This window comes from Ziziphus jujuba, chromosome 3 (genome assembly GCF_031755915.1).
Source record: "Ziziphus jujuba cultivar Dongzao chromosome 3, ASM3175591v1".
Classification (NCBI taxonomy): domain Eukaryota; kingdom Viridiplantae; phylum Streptophyta; class Magnoliopsida; order Rosales; family Rhamnaceae; genus Ziziphus; species Ziziphus jujuba.
In genome coordinates this window covers 18,201,020-18,227,588 of record NC_083381.1, presented here as the reverse complement: position 1 = coordinate 18,227,588, position 26,569 = coordinate 18,201,020, and the positions used below count along the sequence as shown (strand labels likewise).

At 34.7% G+C, this 26,569-nt stretch overlaps 1 long non-coding RNA gene and 1 pseudogene across 6 annotated transcripts; both read right to left on the bottom strand.

Moving 5' to 3' along the window:
• Window positions 1-292: 292 nt before the first annotated feature.
• The window catches only part of LOC125423363 (beta-amyrin synthase 1-like), a 71,886-nt pseudogene continuing 45,609 nt past the window's right edge, over window positions 293-26,569 (bottom strand).
• LOC107422766 (uncharacterized) lies at window positions 15,849-25,658 on the bottom strand. Of its 6 annotated transcripts, none has more exons than XR_007241914.2 (10): window positions 25,257-25,658; window positions 25,100-25,130; window positions 24,533-24,632; window positions 21,491-21,848; window positions 20,693-21,336; window positions 20,446-20,525; window positions 20,270-20,384; window positions 16,793-16,936; window positions 16,295-16,641; window positions 15,849-16,224 (listed from the first exon to the last, which is right to left on the bottom strand). It is a non-coding gene; the product is annotated as an uncharacterized LOC107422766 (long non-coding RNA). The 6 variants fall into 6 exon arrangements; XR_009638321.1 differs by having other exon boundaries at window positions 16,773-16,936; window positions 20,270-20,369; XR_007241902.2 differs by having other exon boundaries at window positions 20,270-20,369.

The window sequence follows — 26,569 nt, the reverse complement described above, 5'->3', positions numbered from 1 at the left end:
CATATTTTATATTAATATTACTGCATGTATTAAAGAATATTATTAATATTGTTAGTGTACAAAATTGTTGCATTTTTTTTTTCATCTTTTAATCTATTAATTAATGATAATACATTATTAATATATTTAAAAAAAATATACTAAATATTAATGTATTGATAACTATATACATATTTACATGAATATGTTTTTGAGGACATATAATATAAACAAAATATTAATACTACATACATACATATATATATATATATATATATATATATATATATATATATATATAATTTAAGTCCCCTTTCCCTTGGGCAAGTATGTCCATTTTCCCCAAACACCACTTGATAAAATATGCGAGTTGCAAGGAGCCAATGAGCCACAAATTATTATCCTGTTGGCTGGTGACAAACAGCTGGCATCCGCGGCCATCAACCAGTGCTAAGAGTATTTTTAATAAAAAGTGAAAATGAACATACCATATAACTAAATGGAACCACAATTTGCTTGTTCTTCGTTTAATTAGAAGAAAATGCGACTAAATTCCGGTATTCAGCAAGAGCCCACAATGGAAAAATGTTCCTGTAAGCTGCATAATGCAGCGTGCAATTCTTAAAGAATGCCCCCATAACTTCCTGCCATTATTTTATTGCACAAATCACAAATCATTACGACTCAAAATTCATATAATTTATAATTTGCTTGTTTTTGGTGCATTAGATTGTAGTTTGTAATTAACCTGCTGTGGGAAATCCCCATTTTCCAATTGGGAATTTATTAAAAGCTTTGCAGCTGCATGTATAGGAGTTGGATCTCTATCAGCCTATCACATTATTAAGAAAAAAAGTTAATTAGAACGTTCGTATCTATATATATATATATAATAAATTAAAAGTGGAAATTAACAACTAATTAGTTAATATACCTGTTGACCATGGATTAAACCCATCAATGCTAATGCAGTCTGCACCAGATTTGAGTGGTCTCCTTCAAGTGGTGTGTATACCTGCAGACCAGTATTCAAACACCAAAATGTTTAAATTAATGTTATAAAATTTAACAAGTTTTGACCAATACGTAAATTTTATGAACATTTGTATAACCCAAGATTGACAATTAATATTATTATTAATTGGAGAAGAGAAAAGGAAGACCTTGTTAGGGCATGAAGTGTAGCTTTCGGCCCAACCACCATCCTCTGTCTGTGTATTAAGCAAAAACTCAACACCTCTGCCACAGCCTCGCAGTTGTAGTAGTTCTTCCCTGCAGACCCCAACCCTGTGATTGCGAACCAAGTCCCATACCTAAATCAAAATTAAATGCTCAATTTCTTGGATGTTTTTCTAACTACTTTAACAGTTTTAGCACTATTTTTAATATCATGTATATATAAAATTGAGTTCATATCATATCAATCTGATAATTTTAAAATTAAATGTTGGTTTATATAATCTTAGATCATATCAAAAGTTAAAATTTAAAAAATTCAATCATAATTAAATATGAATTATTGATATACTAAAACTGTATTTGACAAAAATAAAAACAGTTAGAAATCCATAAATTATAAATTTGATTTAAAAATTACAGTTTTTGAAGCCATCTAAAATATTTAAAAAAAAAAATCCTAAAGGTAAAATAATCATTTCAGCTTAATAAAGCCTCATTGTATATGAAATAGATGGAAATTTTCTCGTAGAGTCAAGCCGCAACATGTTGCAAAACGTTGAGGAGCCCACGATACCCTGGGCGCCCTGCCCCATGAGAAAATTACTATTATAAATATATATACATATATATATATATATATATATATATAATACCATGAGCCATCTGGCATTTAAACTTGTTCAAGGTATCTCACGGCCTTGGTTATGAACATATCAATCTCCTTCTTCCTATGTTCGGGGAATAACTTCTTAAATAAAACCAGCCCTGAAGTGCAGAGGAAGTGCACTCTGGGTACCTGATTTATATTATATCATCATTCTCAAATCGGTTTACAAATCAGCGGTTAAAAACAAATTATTATACATTAAACCACAAGTTAATTGTAAAAATTAACTTATTACTCGTATACGATCACAAGGCCCTCAAGGAATTCTACAGGATTCGACCCTGAAGAGAAGAAAATAATTTGAGTTAATAAGTATATATATGATTTATTTAAGCATTGTTGCCTAAAGTAGGGGACTAGAGGGAGAATGAGTGAGAGAGATAGAGAGAGAGAGAGAGAGAGAGTGAGTGAGTGAGAGAGAAGCAAAGCGTACAAAGAGCATTTATTGCTTGGATTTGGAAATGTTACGAGAAGAATAGAGATAGGTGGGCAGTACGATTAGTTATACTCTACAGTTGGGAGTATTGTACTCTGCCTTGGATTAGCTGGCTGATTTTGACCCCTTTTTAAATTTTTTTTAATTTTTTATTGGGCCTATATAATAAAATAAGGGATATAATCTTAAATGATTAAAAAAGTATGGATCAAAATAATTTTGTACCAAACTGAGAAAAAAATAATAATAAAATAAACAATCATGTTATCGTGTAGCTTTTTGTAAGCCAGATTTTTGGAACTTGATTTATTGATATATATGATGGTTGCAGAATGCGGGCAGATAAACCTCCATTCTTTTTACCAAGCTGGACAGCAGTGTATGCGTTGAATGCGTTTGTGATAGTGTGGGTATTTGTGGTAGGGTTTGGGTTCGGTGGATGGGCCAGTGTGACCAACTTGGTTAGGCAAGTTGATACATTTGGGTTGTTTGCTGGGTTATTTCGAAGGGTTTTTTTGAAAAATAGCCATTTTATAACTTCATTTTAGAAAAATAGCAAAAAAATATATTTTTTTTTTAAAATAACCACCTTTTAGTACATCAGGACCAAAATACCCTTTTGTACTTTTTTTTTTTTATATATTTTCTCTATCGAAATGCAACTTTGTTTTAGTTTGTTGTTTCTGGTTTTTTTTTTTTTTTTTTTCCTCCATTCCCTTTTCCTTTCGAAACAGAACTAGGGCATAAAAACGAAGCTTTCCCTTTCCCTTTAGAAACACACCAGCAGCGTCATTTTCACTCCAAGCAAAAAACACACCAGCAGCGCCATTTTCCCTTTCCCTTTAGAAGCACACTAGCAGCGCCATTTTCCCTTTCCCTTTAGAAGCAGCGCCATTTTCCCTTTCCCTTTAGATGCACACCAGCAGCGCCATTTTTCCTTTCCCTTTAGAAGCAGTGCCATTTTCCCTTTCCCTTTAGAAGCACACCAGTAGCGCCATTTTCCCTTTCCCTTTAGAAGCAGCGCCATTTTCCACGAACTGGCAGAAAAATGGCGGAAAATTGGCGGAAAACTGGCGGAAAATTGGCGGAAAACTGTCGAAAAACTAGCGGAAAACTGGCGGAAATTTTGCGAAAACTGACAAACTGGAGGAAATTGGTGGAAGTTCATCTTTTTCGCCAAATTTCCTCCGTTTTTACTGTTTTTCGCGATTTTTTAGTTTTATACAAAATTTCTCCCATTTTCAAACCATATGCCACCTAAGTATCTTTAAAATCACATATAACATCTCATAAATTAATTTCTTGCATACCCATATCAAATAAAAAGCTTAAAAAACCCTAAACTAATAAAACTTACAAGAAAAAAGAGAAAGAGAAAAAACAAAAAAAACACATATTTCCTTACTTTCATCTAATAAGAAAAAAGATAAAATTTTTACCTGATTTTAGTTGGAGATATGAGAAAATACAAAAAAATGAGAGTAAGAGGTGATGAGATGCAAAGAGTGACCTTAGAGAAACCCCACGAACGGCTGTGTAGAAACCCCACGAACGGCTGTGTAGAGGAAGAAAGGAAAGGATTAAAAAAAAACCTTTTGCGTAATTTTCAATTTTATCAAGGATATTTTTATCCCAAGGTGGCTAGTTTTTTAAAAAAAAAAATTTTTGCTATTTTTCTAAAATGGAGTTGTAAGGTGGCTACTTATCTAAAAAACCCTATTTCGAAAAATGGTTTTTTTGAAAACTAGCGACCGCACCAATTTATTTTTGAAAAATAGCAATTTTTTTTTTAAAAAAACTAGCCAACTTTTAACCCATTCAGACCAAAATATCTTTTTTTATTTTTAAATTTTTTTAATCTTTTTTATGTTTTTTCACTATCAAAACGTAGGTTTTTTTTCTTCTTCTGTTTTTTTGTCTCTTCTTTCTCTTTCCCTTTCCCTTTTGAAAGAAACCTAGGGCTTTCCCTTCCACTTTCCTTCCAAAAAACACCATCTCATTCATAAGAAAAATCGTCCTGTTCACCGGCATTTTTGATAGATTGCTTTCGAATTTGCCTTTGTTCTGCAAATCTGCTACAGTTAGAAGACCCAAAGTCGTACATACGGCATACGAGGCTTTTTATCCACTCCATTTTACACCCTTCACTGGCTTTGATACTTCTTGGGACACCCAAACATTTCTAGCCACCATCAGTGTTCTTGCCACCATCAGGCTTTAAGGTAAACATATCTCTCTCTCTCTCTCTCTCTCTGTGCTTTCCTTTTCAATAGGGTTTCGATTCTATTTGATGAAATTATGTTATTTCAATAGGCTTTCCTTGTTGTTTAGTTTTTCCTCTCTGTTCATGTGTGACTTTTGCTAATCTTGTTAAAAGATATGTATCTAGAACACGCACTTTTGACTAGTCATTGACTAGGCAGAGCTCAGAAAATATGTAGCAGTAGTACTAGTTTGATTAAAATTTACGAGATATACTTGAGCTAGCTTGCTGTATATGTCCCCAGAAGGAATAAATAAATTCCTTGTAGCTATCTGCAGACGAAATTAGACAAATTAATATGACAAGCAATGGAATATATATAAAATAAGATATTATATACATAGGAAGAAGTCAAAACTATCATCATCTTAAATTCTTTATCCTAGTTTGGAAAACCAATACGAAAACTTGAAAGAGCTAGCCACAACCCATTATAAAATAAAATAAAAAAAACCCACGGCAATCCCTATTTGTTCGTCTCGTAAATGCCATTTGTAAATAATTCACCTTTATTTTATTCATGTTATTGGGGATGATGATGGTCAGCTTGCAATCCTTAATTTATATTTATTAATATAACAAGGAGGCAGATTGTCAAGTCCAAAGCAGCATAATTAAAATATTGCAAAGAAAGAATATACAAGGAGACATTTACCTATTTGAGCCTCCAGGCTCCATTTTATCATTAGCTAGGTAAGCAATATTCTGTGGCCTCTCCTATGCACATCTTACACATATAATATGCTAAGTTTGATTGCTGCATGGTTAAAAAAGTCACACTTTTTTTTTTTTCAAAATATGAAAGAAGTCATTGTTGTTACTCCTCTCTGGGGGAAAAAAAAATCAATAAATAAGAATTAGGAACAGCTCTGTGTTGTGGATTTGCTTGGCACTAAAATTTCCTTTCTCGATTAAAGTAGAGTTAAATTCAATTCAAAGGGCAGAGGTCTTATGGTAGGTTATTGTGGTTATGAAACTAGGCAAATGGTGGATGTGATGAATTAATTTAATCTATTCTAGCTGTCTTGCCTCTATTTATTTTATTTTATTTTTTCTATCATATTCTAGCATATCATTGTTGGGTTTTATGTTACTTTCAAAATTTCCATTCTTTGCCATGAACAATAATAATAATAATGAAGATTGCAAGAAAGTCTAAGGAACTGTTAGGAAATTATCAATAACCCACTTGTTTCGACAAGTTGTGTTCTAGGTCGAGCTTCTTTCATCAGCTTAAGAGATTCAATGCTGCTTTCTGGGTATTTTCGGTTGTATTGGTAGCTATATAAATGGTTTCAGTGCTTCTCGAGACAACAAATGGTACAGGTTTTATTTATTTTTATTTTTTTCATTCTGTTCTATATGCTTTTCCTACTTTTTTTGTTCATATGAATCATTATTTTTTGTGTTTTTATTGTCTTTGATTGAAACATGAGTTTCCTCATAGCTCTATATGAAGTTTGTATTCTTTAGAGTCAATATAGTAATTCTTTGATATATTTATCTAAAATTTTGTTGGGATTGAATGGAAACAACTTGATATTTGCTATATAATTGTTGGAGAAGAAAACTCTGTCTTCAGGTTGAACTCAACATGGTTTCTCGTTTTGAAATTGCTGCAAGAAATGATTTTGGGAATAAGGTTTTTATGCAGATTGATTTATGTTGGAATTGCTGGATTGTGGAATTTGAATCTTTTTTAGATTGAATTTGGATAGAAAATTCAGAGAAAGAAATTTGAATTTCAATTAAGTTGTAAAAACTTTAGAGACTATGTTAGTGAAATTACAAAATAAGTTGGAGCTATTAATCTAAAGACTATGTTAGTGAAATTACAAAATAAGTTGGAGCTTATTGATCTTAGAAAAAAAAGTTGAAATTTTAGATTCACAAATGTAAGAATAAGTAGAGCTTTTTATGAGAAATTTACATAAAGTGTCAGGACTCGCCCAGAATTCCTTCCCCGGAACCCTAGACAAGCCCTGATCTCAGGGAAATACCACCAAACCTTCCAACGGAAAATTCGGCAGCATCTCCCCTAAGGGTAGGACTAACCAAAAATTACCTGTACTGAAAACACACTTCTAAAAACATCCCCTTATTCCTCCCACGTTACTACAGTTTGATTCCACAAATTTCAGCACTTCAAAAGATAACAGCAGCAACCCAGTGCAGAAATAAAGAACAACTATGCGTCCAATACAGTATATAGAGCATTATACAGATAAGTGTGGAATTTATAAAATGACAGATAAAGAAGCAATACAAGACAGAGAGGAGAAAAGGGAAGAAAAACTTCTTCAACCTTTGGCAACGAACTGAGACGTTGGGCTCGCCCCGGACAATCAACGTCTCCAACCTGGACCTAGGGGAACAGAATTTAAAAGTGTGAGATGCTAATCATCTCAGTGAGTGACCCTATCTACTATACACCTTTAATATTAATAACATAAAAATAAAGGAATTTAATTAACCAGTACCGAACAATTAAATAAATAAATAAATAAATAAACAATTGAAGTAATACTTTCTCTCAAAACCCTCACTATTCACTCCGTTGGAAATGTTCCCCTTTTATAACATTTTCACAAAACCCGATATTCGTACTTCCCGAAAACCAATGAACCAAATAATTTAATAAACAACAAATAAATAAATAAATAAATACCCCAAATATAAATAAACTGCAATAAATTATAATAAATAATTTTGTACCATTTGGGGTTTGAAACTTTATTTGAAAATTACACCTGACGCACCACACCATATACCGGTGATGCCCTCTGATACTCAGCGTCCTGAGCACCGACTGGCGGGGAGGTTAAAGAGAGAAACCTGCAACGGCATTTCGGCGTCCCGACAGTACCGCTGCTGAAACCATCACCCGGCCAAGGAGGGGGGCGGCTGTGCGCAATAACAAACTTACCTGCCCACGGTCCAATGGCAACTCACGGGTGAAGTAATAACCGCGCGCTAAACCACATAATACCTGCGCGCTACCACGTGTCCATACACCATACACTCTAACACCAATACTGTATTAGTGCGTCTAAAAATAAACATTATTAACCAACCGTACCGTTTTTCCAAAAATTACCATGGGAAATACATTAAATTCTCACACTTACCATCCCACATATTTTTATTTAATAAACCGGTACGAAACATTGATAACCAACAAACCACAATTTTCTCGAAGTACGAAATGCAACCATAAAAATACCGCGGGCATAATTTATAAAATTTAAACAAATATTTTCGTAAAATATTTAACCCAATTATGCCCGAAAAATATTACTTAAAACCACGTACAAATACTACCGAAATACACTTTGCTCATGCATAATAATAAATTAAACCACAATAAAACCATAACCAATTTGTACCACATGAGCATAATTTAAATACCAATTAAACATAATTAATTGCCCAAAAATGATATAAAATCCAGACACAATCAATTACTGAAAATACTTGCTCATGTGTAATAAATACCATTTAATCACAATAAAATAATAATCGAAAATTTCTTAATGACCCCAAAATTTCATTTAGCACCAATGGGTAAATATATATATAAAATAATATTTTTTCCTGATTATATTTAAAGTACACCACATGAGCACCAATTACACATATCAAATTAATACCACATAAATACAATTAATTACCCCAAAAATATTTTTTAAAAGTGGGTCACTCACCTGGAGCACGCAATTAACCCATGATCCACTACGGGATCAATTCTACGACTCACCGGTGCTCCTAGAACAAAATTCACAGACAGTCAAATAAATTAATATTTTAATCGGGTAAATAATACCCGGTACCCGGGGGGTCAAAACACAAACGTTAACCAAAATAGTCGAATAATATACCGAATCGAAGCTCGTGGAATGAGGAGCGCATTACCGGTCTCCATCGACCCCAATTCCGCCGGAGGTGGCCGGAAAGTTTCGGTCGATTTTCAATTCCTCGTATCTCGCAAACCGCTTCGAATTTTTGAGATTGGAGGCCATTTTTGAACTCAGAGGATCCAAAATAGGGGGAGAGGAGGTTTAATTCAGACTGGGCTGGCCGAAAAACACAAGAAAAGAGGAGAGAGAAATCTTGCCGGCCGGCTGCTTCTCCAGCCCGATCGGCGCGCATCCGGCGGCCGGTGACCGTGAAAATTGGCGGCTGAGCTCTCCTCCTCCCTCCGCTCGTCACTGGCCGGCGCGTGCGTGGTTCTGGTGGCCGGAAAAAGAAAACACGGTGAGAGAGAGAGACGGCCGATGGGAGAAAAAAAAACTGTGCGTGTTTTGATGGCTCGGGGAAGAAGAAGATGGGAAAAAAGAAAAAAAGAAAAAGAGAAGAGAAGGAGGTGTTTTTCCCACGTGGGAAAAAGAAAAGAAAAAGAAAAAGAAAAAGAAAAGAAAAAGGAAAAGAAAAAGAAAAATAAATAAAATTAAAAATAATTAAACAATTACATAATAATATTATTATTTGAAATAATAATAAAATAATTTGATTTTAAACATAATTCACATGTGGCATTTCACCATGGTGACACATGGTCACCTTCATTAAGTCACACGTGGCACATCGTTACGCGTTTAAAAAATAATATTAAAATAAGACGGTATTTGAAAAACTCTACAGGTCCATAACTTTCAAACCGCATGTCCAAATCGGACGTACCGCTAGTCTACAGACTCGTATCGACGAGCACTTCACAACCATGCATGAGTCAACACTCAACCTTGCATGAATAAAAAGTCAACTCCGGCACCCCTTGGACAGTTTGGACCTCAACTTGTTTTGCTCATAACTTTCAAACCGTAGCTCCGTTTTCAACGTGCTACCAGTCTACGAACTCGTGCCAACGTGTACTTCATAACGGTACCCTGGTCAACTCAAAATTCCAACTGGAACAAAAAGTCAACTTTTGACCCCTTCGGTCAACGGTCAACCTCGGTCAACGTGCAAAAATTTCCGACATGGTTCGGGACAGGGTGTTACATAAAGCCTTAAGATCAAACAAATAAGATTTTTCTTTAGGTCTCTGTCCAAGTTCTTGAAATGGGAAACTTCCCAAACCCATAAGAGAAGCAGTCCCCCACCAGGCCACAGTCCTAACCCAACCCGCAATGAAAACTAGTGATCCCCACATTTTTCTTGACTTGTCAAAGATGATATGCACTTATCTTGCCTCTTTTTTCTAGTTATTATTATTGTTTGGTTGCACTCCAAAAACATAACCACTCTCATGGTGGAGTCTCTACTCCACGCTCCTATTAACTAAGGATAGATATGTAATGATAAACAATGAAAGGAATAAGTTGCTTTTCGATGTTGTCTCTTTGGTGGTAAAAGTGGAGCCGATTATTCTCATTACACTGAAAAAGTGACCATAAAATTTCCTTTTCACATATGCATTTTTTCAACTGGAAATATGTATGAATTGTGTATTACATTTATTTTTCTACCCCTGTTGATCATATATCGAGGTTGTTGTAATTTGTATTCAGGTGCTGGAATTTCCCTTTCATCTTAAGTAGTTGTCAAAGGAAAGATTTGTTGGGATCCTTACTAATATTGATTTTCTATATTTTTCAGCATTGGAGGAGCAAGTGATGGAATGAGCAGAAAATTGAAGCACAAAAGTTGCCATCGTTAGAGTTACAAGTGTATGCTGAGAAAATTACACACACACTTACGAAGATAGAGAAAGAGAGAGAGATATATATATATATATATAAATAGATAAAGAAGCATTGGTGGCGGTTTGTCCCCCATTAATGTAAGTTGCTTCTCTGAACAAAATAGAAAAATGTTGTAAACTAATTTCGCTTTAATGTGAGAACCTTTATTTGTGCTGTATTGAATGGTTATTCAGAATTGTTGATAATTTCCATGATGGATTATTTTAGAGATGATATGTCATCTCTTTATAAATTGCTCAATTTTGAACTTTTGTCATTATGAGCTATGCTTATAATATTGTGTTATTTGGTGTGACGGAAATGTTTGTGTTGCATGGTTAGAATGTGAAATGTGAAATTAAAACTATTGTGAAGTTGTGTTTTTGTTTGAATTTAATGGGAGGCTTGAATGTGAAACCATAATATATGTGTTAAAACTATAGATTATCCTTAGGAAGCAATGTCACATGCCCATGGTTGGTTTGTTTCCTAATGTATAATGTACACTAATATATAGAAGATATTGTAGCTTTTAAATCCACATATGCGCTGGTTTGAAAAGATTCTTTAGCTATTTTCCTCGAGGCGGAAAATTTTTTTACTCCAGGCTCCAGGCGGAAAATTTTTTCCTCCAAGCGGAAAAATTTTCCTCTAGACTTTCCTCGTGTCGGAAAAAATGTTTCCTCCATATTTTATGCTTTGTTGTATTTGATTTGCAAATAAATGGATTCAGATTACCAATGGAGGTTTTGGGACTCGGAGATATTGAAGGCAAAGGTTAATTGTAGATCGAACTTCTGGAAAGCTGTGTCGGATATTAAGTTCAAGCTAACTCTAGCCTAAGAGTTACCACTTTTTGAAGGCCAACGAGATACAATTTAGTGGCCACATCGTCAACAACATGCAATGTGTTTGCAACGACAAGGATTCTATGGTATTCAATTTAGGAGGGCGTGGTGCTAGATTTACACGGAGAGATTTCACTATAATTACAGGTCTACAGTTTGGTTACGAACCCAATAGGCGAGTTAACATCTCTACTCGTATTAGTGACACGTATTTTGGCGGAAAGCGAAAGACCACTAACTCGAAGATAACCAAAGCTTTCATGACTGCACAGTATCAAGGTGATGCTGAAGCCAACGATGATAGATTGAAGTTGGCTTTATTATATTTCCTAGAGACGGTTCTTCTGGCAAAGAAAGCATGACCACCGCACCTCATAATCACTTGGAGATGGTGGACGATTAGTATTTCAATAACTATCCATGGGGTACTTTATCATATACTACCACCATTAGATTGTTGAAGAGTGCTTTTGAGCATAGAAATGGCTTTAAACAAGTCAAAGAGTTATAGTCTTTATGGGTTTCCTTTGGCTTTCATGGTAAATTTTGTCTTTTGCAGTATCTCGTTCATGGCTTAATGAATGTAACTGAATTTGAGCGTGCATATATCGGAAAAATTGCATGGGATGTACGTCATGATAATACTCCATACAATGGACCTGCTGTTCGAGACAAGCCACCACAAGCAAGTCATGATAAAAAAGATGAAAGTCTTCCACTTACAAGAAGTGGAAGAAGTAAGAAACAAAAAGAGGCGTCGGTGGAAATTATGGGTAACGGAGGGAGGCGGCGAATGGGAGATAAGCCAACAGACCAGCTTTCATCATCGACTGCAGGAGTTGCTGCTCATGTTCGTATTAAACCATCGACTCCATCCCAACCTCCAACGACTCCATCCCATGATGAGGTTTGAATAAATTGTATGAATATTTATCTTTTTATTATTGCAAGTACTAATCATTATTAATCATTATTGTTTCTTTTAGGTACCTTTGAGAGAGAGACTAATTATCCTTGAAGGGGAAGTGGCTAATGTACGGCAAGACGTTAAGTGTCAGGACCCGTCCAGAATTCCTCCTCAGAAACCCTAGACAGCCCTGATCCCAGGGAAATACCACCGAACCTTCCAACGGAAAATCCGGCAGCACCTCCCCTAAGGGATTTACTTGCCACAAATTTACCTGCACTGAAAACACACTTCAAAAATATCCCCTTATTCCTCCCACAAACTACAAATTGGTTCCACAAATTTCAGCACTTCAAAACAAAAATACAGTAATCCAGTGCAAGATAAATACAACAAGAGTGAAAGAAATAGTACAACTGCAATAAAAGAAGAACAGGGTACTTCACGAAGTAAAACAGCGAGGAAGATCGAGTCCGCTCCTAATGAACACCGACAACTTGGTACCTAGAGGAACGGAATTTAAGAGTGTGAGATGCTAATCATCTCAGTGAGCGACCCTATCTACTATACAATATAATACCACGGTAATACAGTAGATAGATAATAATAAATTGGAAATAATAATTTCTCTCAAAACCCTTACAATTCTCTCAGTTGGAAAAGTTCCCCTTTTAAAACATTTTCACAAAACCCTTGTTCGTAATCCCCGAAAGCCAAGACATCAAATAAATACCAGAACAGTAACAATTGTACTTTAAATTTCCAATACAGTTTCCAAACATTTTATTTTTAAAACACAGTTCTGAAAATCATTTGATGCACCCACTATATACCAGTGGCGCCAACAGTACCCAGCGTCCCAAGGTACCGCCAGACAGGAGGTTATAGAAAGAAACCGGCATACGGTCGCGTGGCGTCCCACTGCGCCGCTGCTAACCTGGTGTCCCGGCCAAAGGGGGGTGGCCGCCCTCTCCGATGGCATCCACAGGACACCCTCATAATATCAACCGCGCGCTACTCACACCCACCTGCGCGCTAATCACAACCGTGTGCACACTAACCATATCACATATACCATATCACATAATCAGAACACCAGTACGTGCACGGTGCATCTAAAAATTATAAAATCCATAAATTTAAATCATAAAACAAATTTCACATTTTTCATAAACATAGCGGGCATAATCCATCCGCTTGAACCGGGAAATTCTCCACAATTTCCTTATAATTAATACCATAAATCCCATGATTTTCAAATCCACCAACTCCCAAATCCATCAATTCAAATATCCACATTTTTTCCAAGCATAAATAATTTCTCGAAATATCATAATCAAATCCCATAATATTTTATGGGCATATTTCATAAAAATTGAAATCACCAACATAACCAAATATTTTCCTTGAAATATTTGAAAATCGAATCGTGCCCAATTTACCATTAAAACCACACCAATTTCAAAATCCTCAAAACCATAAAATAATTCCACATGGCATAAATTGTAGAATTCGTATTTTCTTAAATCCAATAAATTCATAAATAATTCTACAATAAATCCAATAAATATTTGGCACATAGAAATTAAATTCCAAATATTTAATTCACACATAATATATTCATCAATTAAATTCCCCAAAATTAATTTGAAGGTGGGTCACTCACCTGGAGCACGCAATTAACCCATGATCCACTACGGGATCAATTCTACGACTCACCGGTGCTCCTAGAACAAAATTCACAGACAGTCAAATAAATTAATATTTTATTCGGGTAAATAATACCCGGTACCCGGGGGGTCAAAACACAAACGATATCTAGAATTTACGAGTTATATACCGAATCGAAGCTCGAGTGATGCTAATCACAGATCCGGTCTTAATTTTCGATGATCGTACCCGACGGGGTTTGAATTTCGTTGGGAAGCTTTCCGGGTTTCGGCTCCGCAATTCTCCCAAACCGTCGCGAATTGGCGGAAACGGAAGTCGGATTTGGGTTCAGGAGGTCGAACACTGCGGACTGGAGCTGGTCGGAATTTTCGGGTACTCGCCGGAACAGTATTTTCCGGCGGGCCGCCACGGTCACCGGCAACCGTCGCCGGAACAGTATTTTCCGGTAGTGGCCGTTTGCTGTGAAATTTTGCAGATTTGTAGATCGTGAGGAGAGCAATCCAACGGGACCGACGGTGAGCAAAACGGAGGTCGGACGGCGGAGAAATCACCGTTTGAAGATTTTCGACCCCTCGCCGGAAAACGCTCCGATCCCGGCGCGTCGGTGGTCCGATGGCCGTGATTTTTGGTGGGTAGGCCGGACTTGAGGAGAGGATGCTGGGTGTATGGCGCGTGTACTGTATATCGGCCGGAATAGTGCCGATTCGCGGTGGCCGGCGGTGGAGGGGGAAAAATCGCCGCCAAACTTCGGACGTCCGATCCGGACGCGTCCGGCGGCCGTTCGCCGTGAAATTTGGAGGTTTTGCCGGAAATGAGGTGGGCAATCTGGCTGGCCGGCGCGTGTACAGTAACTAGGCCGGAAAAACGTGAAAATGACCGGCGGCCGGCGGGTCCTCTCTCTCTCTTTCTCTCTCCTCTCTCTTTTTCTCTCTCTTCTCTCTCTTTCTCTCTCTTCCCCGAGAGTTTTTCAAAATTAAAACCCTGCATGACACTGTTCATGCCACGTGGACCACTCAGAAGCTGACACGTGGCATTTCACTGTTTACGACCCAAAAACATTAAAATAATACGGTATCCGGTAAACTTCAAACGTCCATAACTTTTTAACCACATGTCCGATTTAAGCGTGCCGCTAGTCTATGAACTCGTATCGACGAGTACTTTACAACCATACAAGAGTCAACTCACAATTACATCACAAGAAAAAGTCAACTCCCGGCACCTTTTAGACAGTTTACACTTCAACTTGTTTTGCCCATAACTTTCAAACCGTAGCTCCGTTTTCGACGTGCTACTAGTCTACGAACTCAGGGCGTCATGCACTTCGCCACGGTACCCTGGTCAACTCGAAATTCCCACCGAGTCAAAAAGTCAACTTTTGACCCCTTTGGTCAACGGTCAACGGTCAACGTGCACGGATTCCGGTGCGATTTGGGACGGGGTGTTACATTAAGGATTTAAGAATCGCCATGCTTAGAGAGTTGATAAGTTAATGAAGCACCAAGGAGTGGGAGTTGGTGTTGAGGGTTGGGATATGAGATGGAAGCAGACATTGAAAGGGATGAAAATAAAGAAGAGTTTGGTCCCGATGCGACCCCTGTTGATAGACAGTCACGTCCATCTGTTGTAAACGATGCAGGTTCAAGTGTTACGATTATCGAGAAAGTATCTTCATCAAAGTTTCCTGCCGGGAGACGTGCAAAAAAGGTAGCAGCTGCTAAACAAAATATAGATATTGGGAGGCGGGATAGGAAGGCGGCAGCAGCTATTACAGCTCCTTACAGTGTCGGAGGCTTGCGAAAAAAACCACAGCGCACTTTACCCGGTGCATCTTCTACTTTGAAGTTCACCCATACAAACTAGTACCCATGCGACTTGTAAAAAATTTTGACCAATTTATGAAGTCCGGTTGGGCAGCAAAGGTTGACATGGACATTTTGAGTGCGGAAATAGTTTCCCTTCTCCAGCCTTGGAGGAAATGTTTTCCAACAGGAGGGAAACTATTTCCGCAGTCAAAATGTCCATGTCTTTGCTGCCCAACCGGACTTCATAAATTGGTCAAAATTTTTTACAAGTCGCATGGGTACTGGTTTGTATGGGTGAACTTCAAAGTAGAAGATGCATCGAGTAAAGTGCGCTGTGGTTTTTTTCGCAAGCCTCCAACACTGTAAGGAGCTGTAATAGCTGCTGCCGCCTTCCTATCCCGCCTCCCAATATCTATACTTTGCTTAGCAGCTGCTAGCTTTTTTGCACGTCTCCCAATAAGAAACTTTGATGGAGACACTTTTTCGATAATCTTAACACTTGGTCCTGCATCGTCTACAACAGATGGACGTGACTGTCTATCAACGGGGGTCGCATCGGGACCAAACTCTTCTTTATTTTCATCATCTTCAACGTCCGCTTCCATCCCATCTCCCAACCCGTCAGCACCAACTCTCATTCTTTGGTGCTTCATTAACTTATCAAGCTTGGTGTCCAAACTTGCAAACTCTCTATGCATGGCGATTCTTAAATCCTTAACAGACGTCTTGTCGTACATTAGCCACTTCGCCTTCAAGGATAATTAATCTCTCTCTCTCAAAGGTACCTAAAAGAAACAATAATGATTAGTACTTGCAATAATAAAAAAGATAAACTTTCATACAATTTATTCAAACCTCATCATGGGATGGAGATGTTGGAGGTTGGGATGGAATCGATGGTTTAACATGAACATGAGCAGCAACTCCTGCAGTCGATGATGAAGGCTGGTCTGTCGGCTTATCTCCCACTCGCCGCCTCCCTCCTTTACCCATAATTTCCACAGATGCCTCTTTTCGTTTCTTACTTCTTTCACTTCTTGTAAATGTCACCTTCATCTTTTTTATCATGACTTGCATGTGGTAGCTTGTCTCGGACAGCAGGTGCAACATTGTATTGGAGTACTGTCATGACATACCCATGCAATTTTGCCGATATATGCACGCTCAAATTCAGTTACATTCATTAAGCCATGAACGGGATACTGCAAAAGACAAAGGATTATCATAAAGTGATTATTAAGTAATACTAATATTCCTACAAATACTGCAAAAATCTATAAATAATATTACTATGTTGGAATGTATATTTATATATATACATATATATTTGTACATATATAAGTGGAAGAATACATCACGATGATCGAAGAGTTCAGTAGCCTTCTCAAAACTTGGCACTTGTAAAATATGCCAATTAAGAATTCGAGGGAATGCCATGTCCGGCAACTTCTTTCCAAATGCTTGACCTAACGAAAGAATTGTCTCAAAACCCCAAATCTGTCAAACAATTAATTAATAATTAAAAGTAAAGAAATACACATCATAAATAATAATGTAACAAACTTACTATGAAAGCCAAAGGAAAACTCGAACAATCAAAAGGCATCCAAAAAGAACAATGAATGGAAAAATACACAAAAAACAAGGGCTATATAAGCAATAACCAAAATATATATATATAAATGTGTGTGTGTGTGCCACAAGGAGTCGCAATGAGCATACAAAGAATGAGGAAAAAAATAGAAAACTTACAGTGAAACAATGAACATAAAGGAAGGACAAAAAAAATAAAATCAAAAGGCATTCATGAAAGAAAAGAATGATTACAAAAAATAGAAAAAACCAAGAGTTTCCAGGAAGCTAACAAATGCAAAATATGCAAACAAACAGAAAATTATAAATAAGTAAAACAACAACCATAACAATCATCTAAAAGTAAAGGTACAAACAAAAACCATAAACAAAAGCGCAATGAACCAAGGCATCCACAAACAATAACAAACACAAAAACATTGGCCAGAAGAGCAGTAACAAACACAAAACATGACAACAAAAAAATTAAAACAAAAAAGTCCATGAAAATTAAAAAAAAAAAAAAATAGCAAGCACAAACAACACAAGAAAGCAAGAGTTTCCAGCACACAAAACAGCAAACTAAAAATATGTAAAGCAAGGGCCATAACAATCATATGAAGCAAAGGTACATAGAGAGACAAACAAAGCACAAAGAATATCAAGGAATAACAAACACAAACTACACATAGAAAACAGCCACTAGAAGCAGTAATGAAAATGAAAAATGAGAACAACCAAAAAGATTAACAAAAAGAAATCCATAAAAAACAAATACCAACAACACAAGAAAGCAAGAGTCTCCAAAAAAACAATATTAAATACAATAAATGCACACCAAGAAGAAAAGTAAAAGTTAGTTAAAGCAAGGCCACGACATCTAAAGCCATAAATAACAGAGATTCAACGGATCCACAAAGAATATCTAACAACAACATATAGAAAGCATCAGAGCAGCCACAAGAAGCATTAATGAAGAGTGAGCAAAAAAAGACAAAAAAAAAAGAAAAAAAAAAAAGCAAGTAAAAATATGTAAAGCAAGGGCTATAACAATCATATAAAGCAAAGGTACACAGGTACACATACAGAAACCATAAACAAAGTACAACAAATCAAGGCATACATAAGGAATAACAAACGCAAACTACACACACAGAGCAGCCACAAGAAGCAGTAATGAAAACAGAAAATGACAACAACAAAATGGTAACACAAAAAGAAGTCCATACAAAACAGTAAACACCAACAACACAAGAAAACAAGAGTTTCCAGGAAGCACTATTAAATACAAAAAATGCATACAAAAAAGAAAACTAAAAATTAGTAAAGCAAGGGGCACAACAACCATCTAAAGGGTACATTAAAAACAGAAAACTAAAAATATGTAAAGCAAGGGCCATAACAATCATATGAAGCAAAGGTACGTAGGTAGAGAGACAAAAACAAAGCACAACGAATCAAGGCATCCACAGGGAAAATAACAAACACAAACTACACATAGAAAACAGCCACTAGAAGCAGTAATGAAAACGAAAAATGAGAACAACCAAACAGTAATACAAAAAGAAATCCATAAAAAACAATAAATACCAACAACACAAGAAAGCAAGAGTCTCCAAGAAACAATATTAAATACAATAAATGCACATCAAAAAGAAAAGCAAAAAGTAGTTAAAGCAAGGCCACAACATCCAAAGCCATAAAGAACAGAGATTCAACGCATCCACAAAGAATAGCCAACAACAACATATAGAAAGCATCAGTGCAGCCACAAGAAGCATTAATGAACAGAAAAAAAAAAAAAAAAAAAAAAGCAAGTAAAAAGCAGCCACAAGTAGAAAGTAATGACATAAAAACAAACAGAGATTTAAAAAAGATAGCAACAAAATTCCACCCAAAAAATAACAACACGAGAAAGCAAGAGTTTCCAGAAGACTAAAAATATGTAAAGCAAGGGCTATAACATTCATATAAAGCAAAGGTACACATACAGAAACCATAAACAAAGTACAACAAATCAAGGATACATACACAAGGAATAACAAACGCAAACTACACACACAGAGCAGCCACAAGAAGCAGTAATGAAAACAGAAAATGACAACAACAAAATGGTAACACAAAAAGAAGTCCATAAAAAACAATAAACACCAACAACGCAAGAAAACAAGAGTTTCCAGCAAGCACTATTAAATACAAAAAATGCATACAAAAAAGAAAACTAAAAATTAGTAAAGCAAGGGCCACAACAACCATCTAAAGGGTACATACAGAAACCATAAAAAAAGAACAAAGAATCAAAGGATCCGCAAGGAATCACTAACAACAACATAGAGAAAGCATCATAGTAGCTACAAGAAGCATTAATAAACAAAAAAAAAGACAAAAAAGAAAAAGCAAGTTAACAAGCAGCCACAAATAAAAAGTAATGACATAAAACAAACAGAGATTTAAAAAAGATAAAAATAAAATTTCACCCCAAAGAAAAATATTCATAGAAAAAGTTAACTGTCAAAAAAAAAAAAAAAATGAAAAGCCAAATACCAAATGTTTGGAATTCAAAACTCTTATAAGGCAATTCAAAATTAATGGAACCAACAAATAGAGGACATTAGGAGAAAAATAAACTTTTTCTTCCAGAATCTGTTGAAAGCTCATAATCTGTTGAAAGCTCATAAGTCTCTATTTTGCAGAGTTGACATGCATAGTGGCGGTTACTAACACAGATTGGGCATCAGATTATCTATTCCCTGACTAAATTCAGATCATATCTGGAAATCTAGGGAATAGTTATAGAGGTCCAAATATCAATTGAGAGAAAATTAAAAATAAAAAATAAAAAGAAAAAATTTAACCCCCTGGAAATATTTACTTTAATTCTTACAACCATTTATATGTTCCTCAAACAAACCATATATCTTTCATGCACTCCATGAATTTCTGGACATGTACTAGCCCAAAGAAGGAGATATCTAGTACAGTTCTTGAACAATCCCAGAGCAAAATATTTATACAAAAAAATGGAAAGCCAATTAACTATCAAATACCCACAATTAATGGAACCAACAAATACAGGATTTAAGTAAATAAACTTTGATCTAAGAAGGACAATCTGATGAAAGCTAACCAACCTCTATATTAGATATTTTTTTAAAAAATTTTGCACATTCCCTTCCAAGTACTCTGACAGAAAAACAACTAAAATGGTGTAACAAGATCATTATTCCATGAACATATTGAGAAAGAAGTTACCATTACCTGTAGAAATCTGTTGAAAGCTCATCAGCCTCTATGTTAGATATTTTTTCTGGAGTTACTTCAGAAATAGACCAATTTTGTGCACTCCCTTCAAAGTATTCTAATAAGAAAACAACTAAAAATGGTTTAACAAGATCATTGTTCCGTGAACATAGCGAGAAAGAAGTCACCATTACCTGAAGAATTCTGTTGAAAGCTTGTCAGGGGCACCAGTAACAAGATCGTTTATTCCCTGAACATGGATTCTTGCAAGATGCTAAATGGCCCCGAAAGAAATTAGGAGAAAATCACAAAAAAGCAAGGCAGCTTATAATTTAACCAAAAAAAGAACTCTAAAAGAAACCATTAATTACATCAGAATATGATAAAAACAAAGAGAAGTAAACTGCACAAGATATATATATATATATATATATATATTACCTAAAATTTGTGGAGTTGACATTGGTAGTGCTGGTTACTCTTGGATCTAAAATGAATCAGGTATCAGATTATTTGTTCACTGAATATATTCAGACCATATCTGAAAATCTATAGAAGTCATAGATGACCTAATATCAATTGAGAGAAAATTTAAAAGCAAGAAAGAGAAAATCCAATCCATGGAAATTTACAACCATTCATCTGTTCCTCAATAACAAACCATGTACGGAGCATGCGCTCCAAGAATTTCTGGACTTGTACTCGCTGAAAGAATGAGATATCCAGTACAGTTCTTGAACAATCAAAACAGATATAAATTTACAATTTAAATAAACATTGAGCTCTAATTTAAGAAGGAAAATATGCTTTTTCATCGTTTTTCCAATCAATATTCACAATTGAAAGAGAAAGAAGTCTATCACTTACCTGACGAAATCTGATGAAAGCTCATCAACCACTATAGATATAATTTCAGGAGTTAGAAAATAAATAAACCAATTTTGCACATTGCCTTCCAAGTACTCTGACAGAAAAACAACTCCAAGAGAAAGAAGTCACCATTACCTGAAGAATTCTGTTGAAAGCTCGTCAGGGGCACTAGTAACAGGATCATCTATTCCCTGAACATGGATTCTCGCAAGATGCTGAATGGCCTCGAAAGAAATTAGGAAAAAATCACTAAAAAGCAGGGCAGATTATAATTTAAAAAAAAAAAAAAAAAAAAACCATTTATTACAACATCAGAATATGATAAAAACAAAGAAAACTGCACAATATATATATATATATATATATTACCTAAAATTTGTGGAGTTGACAATGGTAGTAAACCAATTTTGCACATTCCCTTCCAAGTACTCTGACAAAAAAACAACTACAAATAGTGTAATAGTGCAACAATATCAAGTAAGAAATAACCATTACCTGAAGAAATCTGTTGAAAGCTCCTCAGCCTTGATTTTTTTGGGGGTAAGATTAGAAATGCACCAATTGACATTCCCTTCCATGTACTTTATGACATAAAAACAACTGAAAATGGTGTAACAGGATCATTATTCTGTGAACATATCAAGTAAGAAGTCAACATTACCTGAAGAAATCTGTAACAAGATCAGTTATTGCCTGAATATACCAGCTTGCAGGATTCTGAACGGTCCTGAAAGAAATTTGGAAAAGTAACATCGAAAAAAATCACTAAAAAGCATATTGAGAAAACAAAAATACCCTAACGAGGGAATTTTAACAACTACCGCACCACATTTCATTCAATTTCTCCGATCAAATCAGAGACCTATTCAGCAACAAGAAGTAGCCAATTAAGAGGAGTAACCAAAATAGATAATTAAAATAACAGGGAATGTAATACATCTGTATATATTTGTGTCTTAGGATATTACCATAAACATACAGGTAAGGGAAATATTCGCATAAAAAGTTGTCTATTTGGAATTAGGTTGGAACTTCTTCACCATTACCCACCCACACTGTATCCCACACTGTATCCCAATCTAAACCAACTAAAAGAATCATGTAAATCTGATAAACATTTTATGCCAGAGGAATGAAAACTGACCAAAATGCTAAAGGTCATAAAGTCTATGGGACATTAGGTATTTAGCATCACATGAAACAAAATGGTAGAGGGGAAAAAAAGAAAAGTGAAAAAGTAAGTTGGATTGTCAAACTCAGATCATATCTGGAAATCTAAAAAAGAGTTATATAGGACCTAACAAAACTTGAACAATCAAAAGGCATCCAAAAAGAACGATGAATGGAAAAATACACAGAAAACAAGGGCAATAGGAAGCAATAACCGGAAAAAAATAAAAATAAAAAAAATGTGCCACAAGGAGTGGCAATGAGCATACAAAGAATGAGGAAAAAGCAGAAAACTAATACTGCAACAATGAACACAAAGAAAGGACAAAAGAAATCAAAAGCCATTCATGAAAGAAAGAATGATTACAAACGATAGAAGAAACCAAGAGTTTCCAGGAAGCAATAAAAAATGCAAAAAAATGCAAACAAACAGAAAATTATAAATAAGTAAAACAACAACCATAACAATCATCTAAAGCAAAAGTACAAAAAAAAAAAAAAAAAAAACCATAAACCACAATGAATCAAGGCATCCACAAACAATAACAAACACAAACTACCCCTAGACACTGGCCACAAGAGCAGTAACAAACACAAAACATGACAACAAAAAAATTAAAACCAAAAAAGTCCATGAAAATAATAAACACAAACAACAGAAGAAAGCAAGAGTTTCCAGGCACACAAAACAGAAAACTAAAAATATGTAAAGCAGGGGCCATAACAATCATATGAAGCAAAGGTACATAGAGAGACAAAAACAAACCACAACGAATCAAGGCATCCACAAGTAATAACAAACACAAACTACACATAGAAGCAGTAATGAAAACGAAAAATGAGAACAACCAAAAAGTAATACAAAAAGAAATCCATAAAAAACAATAAATACCAACAACACTAGAAGGCAAGAGTCTCCAAGAAACAATATTAAATACAATAAATGCACACCAAAAGGAAAAGCAAAAAGTAGTTAAAGCAAGGCCACAATATCTAAAGCCATAAAGAACAGAGATTCAACGCATCCACAAAGAATAACTAACAACAACATATAGAAAGCATCAGAGCAGCCACAAGAAGCATTAATGAACAGGAAAAAAAATGACCCAAAAAAAAAAAAAAAAAAAAAAAGCAGCCACAAGTAGAAAGTAATGACATAAAAACAAACAGAGATTCAAAAACTATAACATCAAAATTCCACCCCAAAAAATAACAACACGAGAAAGCAAGAGTTTCCAGAAGACTGAAAATATGTCAAGCAAGGGCTATAACAATCATATAAAGCAAAGGTACACATACAGAAACCATAAACAAAGTACAACAAATCAAGGCGTATATACGCAAGGAATAACAAACGCAAACTACACACACAGAGCAGCCACAAGAAGCAGTAATGAAAACAGAAAACGACAACAACAAAATGGTAACACAAAAAGAAGTCCATAAAAAACAATAAACACCAACAACACAAGAAAACAAGAGTTTCCAGGAAGGACTATTAAATGCAAAAAATACATACAAAAAAGAAAACTAAAAATTAGTAAAGCAAGGGCCACAACAACCATCTAAAGGGTACATACAGAAACCATAAACAAAGAACAAAGAATCAAAGCATCCGCAAGGAATCACTAACAACAACATATAGAAAGCATCAGAGAAGCTACAAGAAGCATTAATGAACAGAAAAAATGGCAAAAAAGAAAGAGCAAGTTAAAAAAGCAGCCACAAATAAAAAGTAATGACATAAAACAAACAGAGATTTAAAAAAGATAAAAATAAAATTTCACCCCAAAGAAAAATATTCATAGATAAAATTTCACCCCAAAGAAAAATATTCATAGAAAAAGTTAACTGTCGAAAAGAAAATGAAAAGCCAATTAAATACCAAATGTTTGGAATTCAAAACTCTTAAAAGGCAATTCAAAATTAATGGAACCAACAAATAGAGGACATTAGGAGAAAAATAAACTTTTTCTTCCTTTTCCAATCAAGAATCACAATTAAAGAGAAAGAAGTCACAATTACGTAAAAAAATCTGTTGAAAGCTCATAAGTCTCTATTATATATATATATATATATATATATATATATATATATATATATATATATATGTTTTGGAGTTAGATCAGAAATAGACCAATTCTATACACTCCCTTCCAAGCACTTTGACAAGGAAACAACTAAAAAGGGTATAACAAAATCATTTATTCCCTGACAAATCGAGAAAGAAGTCAGCAGTACCTGAAGAAATCTGTTGAATCATCCTCTAAACAGAGAGAAAAATGGTGTAACAAGATCATTGATTCCCAGAAAATATCCGCTTGCAGGATGTTGAATGGCCCTGAAAGAAGTTAGTAAAGGTAACAAATTAGGAAATCTAACATGGATAATATCACTTAAAATAAAAGCGTTTTAAGAAAACACAAATACCCAAATGAGGGAATTTTCACAACTACACACCAAATTTCATTCAATTTTCTATGGAGCTCAAACATCATCAGAGACTTATTCAGCGGAAAGTAGACAGTTAAAAGGACTAACCAAAATAAATAATTAAAATAGTAGGCAATGTAACGCATCTATTACACGTTTGCGTATTAGAATTATACCATAAACATAGAGAAAAGTATGAGAAATTTAATTTGGAATTAGATTCGATGACCCAATAGAATAAGGAAAAAAAAAAAAAAAAAACAATCACTAATGGCTACTTCTATAGGTTGGAACACCTTCACCGTTACCCACCAAACCCACAATTCAAACCTCCATTAAATCAAAGGTACATACAGAAAAATCATAGGAACTTACCAAATGAACCTCTGCATCGAACTCCAAAAAACTTCGGCAAACGGAGGAAAAACAAAACAAAAAATAAAAATAAAAATTAAAAAAAATGAGAGAGGGAATGGGAGGTGAAACTGGAGAGGTGGACAGAAAATGAAACATTTGGGAAATTTTATACTACCATAATTGGTTTTCGGCTTAAAAGCATCTGGATCTTTTTTTCTTTTTTTTTTTGGGGGACAATAGGAGCGTCTAGATTTTGAAATTTGAAATTCGATCAGCAGCAACGGCTAGTTTCAAAATTGGAAGATTATTTTTGCTTGGAACATCTGGAATTTTGAAACTGAGCGAAAGAATTGGAGAGAGAATGAAATATTAGGGAAATTTTATACCGTTAATGGTTTTTGCCTTCGGAGTGTCTGGAATTTTGAATTTTGAATTCTCGATCAGCAGCAACGGCTACTTTCAAAATTGGGAGATCATCTTGGCTTAGAGATCCTTTGGGATTTTGAAAATCTATCCGCAACGGCTATTTTCAGGGCATGTTGCTCGAACTCTATTCGTGGCCTTTCCGGCAAGAAAGAAAAATAAAAGCCAAATAATAATATCATTTAATTTATGTTATATTATATATGCTTTACAATACCGTAAGAATATTTGTTTTTTTCTTTTTATTTATTTATTTATTATTTTCTATTTTTCTGGGTAAAATGAAAGAATATGCGTGTTGAAGGTGGCTCATTTGAGCTATTATAAAATAGAATTATGTGGGTAATTATTATTTAAAAAAAAGGATAATCAATAAAAATTACATTAAAAAAGTTTTTTTCAATATACGTATCTATATACGTATTGAATTTCTTTTTTTTTTTTCAATATACGTATCTATATAAAAGTTTTATTATTAATTTAAATATATTGTATACTTATAATACATTAAAAAAAATCTTTTATGATTAATTTTATAAAATTTTCATAAAGAATAACTTTATCAAAAAATAATAGAAAAATGGAATTTATTAATAATTTAGTGTTAAAAATAAAATAAAATTAAAATTAAATATTCAAAATTTTAATTTTTTATATTATAATAAGCCAAGCCAATTTTGAATAAGGTATTTAAAAATGTTACAAAGTTGAGCTAAGTAGTAGCACTTTTCCAATTACATAAACTGAATTTCAAAATTCTAATGCTTGGATAGATTTGGCTTATTTACACCTCTATTGATAATTTGTTTGGGTTTTTTTTTATTCATATATCCTTTTTCTATATTATAAATGAGAAGTGTGATGAGTTTTGGTCTTTTTTATTGTTCAAAATGATTCAAAAACGACTGCACCTTGTGTGTTTTGCTTGTTGTTTTGTTTTGGATTTTTTTTTTTTAAATTTATTTGCTTTAAGATGCTGTCGTTCATAATAGAAGTACCAAAATCTACCATTTTGTCATTTTCCTTCTAAAATGGTATGCCAAAGATATAATGGTAACTTCATAA